The following is a 2,500-nucleotide window of genomic DNA, read 5'->3' on the forward strand; positions in this document are numbered from 1 at the left end:
AGAAATGACTCTGCAAAATTTGATGATTTAATGTGGTTATCCATGCATTATCGAATCTTCTAGAAAAACTTTTAACTTTCATAACAAAATTCCCTTATGCCTAGTATGCATTAAAAATGTAGAACTGGAGCGGAAAGCTGAAAGTTCTCAAGAGAACTAACAAATGGAGCAGCAAGGAGAAGTCATTTCATACTCGAGCAAACTGCGCAACTGATCAGTGAAGCAGTCCAATTTGAACACTGATCGAGGTGAGATGACTGTTCCATTGCTCCGAAAAACTCAAGTAATGGTTTCGTTCGGCGAAGTTCAAAGTCGTAATGAGAACGGGTACATTATACGAGGCTCCGATCTTGCTTAGCTTTAAGTAAGACTTTAAAGCGAGTAGACATTAACCCTTTAGTGCCCAAGGGGTCTCCCTTTGACGAGTAAAATCGTCTGGCGTTAGACAGAGTAAAATCTATAAGTCACTATTGGGCATTAAAGGGTTAAGGGAGATAGTTTTTTAACCGTTTAGTGCCCAAGGGGTCTCCCTTTGACGAGTAAAATCGTCTGGAGTTAGAAAGAGTAAAATCTATAAGTCACTTTTGGGCATTAAAGGGTTAAGGGTTTGTTATGGCTAAAACTGATTGAATGCATTCTTCATCGTCATTTGCATTGTGACACCCTCGATTTTGAATCTAAACGGATTCAAAAACTAAAAACCCTCTCTGTTCAGAAACAATTCAAGATACATCATTTACTTACTTACTTTCTCGATGTGCAAGAAAAGAATGGAGGGCAGTATATACATTGTAGTTCGATCACACAAGAAACAAATAATTTAGCACCGTGACCCCTCAAGCTCATTGTTACTTATTACCTTGCAACGACAGACAAATATCTGACTACACCCAGCAAGCTAATATTACACACATACTTTATTGAACCTCCCCAAAGGGGCTTTTCAGGAACAATAATAATTATAAAATAATAATTTACATAATTATTTAAATTATTTACAAGATTAAAATAACCAATCATCACTATCAATTACATAACTACTTATCACGATATCAATCACTTCCTAAAAAATCCCTTAGCAGTTTGTTCCTTAAACGCTTCTTAAAGATTATTTCGTTGCTACAAAGTTTCAAATTAGATTCCAAGGAATTCCATATGCTAACAGTTCGGTAATAAAGAGTTCTCTGTCCAGAGGCAGTTTTAAAAAGAGGGATATTTAAAAATTGGGAACTCCTGGTTGTATAACTATTTACATCAGAACGTTTGGTGAAAATAGTGCTCAGGTATTCAGGGGCACGACAATTCATACATTTAAAAGCCAAAATGGTATTTCGGTAGTAAAGCTGACTGGATACTGGAAGCCACTTAAGGCGTTTCAGTTCAGGCGTAACATGATCATATTTCCGAATTCCACTTACTATTCTACACGCAAAGTTTTGTACCGATTGTAGTTTGTCGATATTTAACTTCGAGCAGTTGGCCCACACGTTCGAACAATAAAACAATTTGCTAAAAACTAAGGCATTAATAACTATCAAAAGGGTCTTTCTGTCGAATGCATGTTTGACGCGGTTAATCTGCCCGAGAGAAGACATGCATGACGAAACGGTCTTAATAATGTGATTGTTGTAGGATAAATGAGGGTCCAATAACATTCCCAGGTCCTTTGCAGTTTCACTAGGCGATAAGTCCTTCCCTAATAAAGATAGGGTGATATCTTGAAGATTGGGTAGCATTTTTCTGGTACCAAACACCATAAGTTTGGATTTATCAGGATTTAGCAGTAAATAGTTTCTGAAGCACCAATATTACCAAATACCTTGCAATGTTCCTCTTTAAAACCTTGTGAGCAGGAATAATGAATCCGGCTGAACAAAAAATTAAGGGATAAATAATACTGGTGGATCATTTGGGTGCGTCATTCGCAACTGATCATGAGTGACGGTGATCATGATCACTTTATAAAATAAACACATCAGGAATTCTGACATAGTCAGTAACTTGATCCAAACTGAGTAAAGAGAAAACAACAAAAAGTAACGCAAAATTCGTCACAACTGGTTTATCACACAAACTATTATTTGTTCGTGTTATTAAGAAATGAGTAACAGTCAGGTCCTCGACAACAAGAAATGACTCTGCAAAATTTGATGATTTAATGTGGTTATCCATTTTAACTTTCATAACACAAATCATTTATGCCTAGTATGCAAAAAGAGTGGAACTGAAGCGGAAAGCTGAAAAGTTCTCAAGAGAACGGATCGAGGTGAGATGACTGTTCATCATTGCTTGGAACAACTCAAAAAATACATGGTTTCGCTCGGCAAGGGTCAAAGTTGTAATGAGAACGCATACATTATACGAGGCTCTGGTCTTGCTTAGCTTTATGTAAGACTTTAAAGCGAGTAGACATAGAGAGTTTGTCATGGCTAAAACTGATTGAATGCTTTCTCAATCGTCATTTTGCTTTGTGGCACCCTCAAATTTGAATCGAAGCGGA

The 2,500-nt window shown here is 36.9% G+C and overlaps 2 protein-coding genes across 2 annotated transcripts in view; both read right to left on the reverse strand.

Annotated features, from left to right (window-relative positions):
* The window catches only part of LOC138051400 (tetratricopeptide repeat protein 28-like), a 301,832-nt gene that overhangs the window by 298,564 nt on the left and 768 nt on the right, over positions 1 to 2,500 (reverse strand). Inside the window, exons 3-4 of the mRNA XM_068897589.1 lie at positions 1,820 to 1,868; positions 1 to 10 (exon numbers count right to left, since the gene is read on the reverse strand). The exon at positions 1 to 10 is cut by the window's left edge and continues 38 nt beyond it. The gene's annotated coding sequence lies outside the window, so the exon portion shown is untranslated. The remainder of the gene's footprint in view (positions 11 to 1,819; positions 1,869 to 2,500) is intronic.
* The window catches only part of LOC138051422 (uncharacterized), a 253,692-nt gene that overhangs the window by 241,295 nt on the left and 9,897 nt on the right, over positions 1 to 2,500 (reverse strand). The window lies entirely within an intron of this gene.

This window comes from Montipora capricornis, chromosome 6, assembly GCF_036669925.1.
Source record: "Montipora capricornis isolate CH-2021 chromosome 6, ASM3666992v2, whole genome shotgun sequence".
NCBI classification, from domain to species: domain Eukaryota; kingdom Metazoa; phylum Cnidaria; class Anthozoa; order Scleractinia; family Acroporidae; genus Montipora; species Montipora capricornis.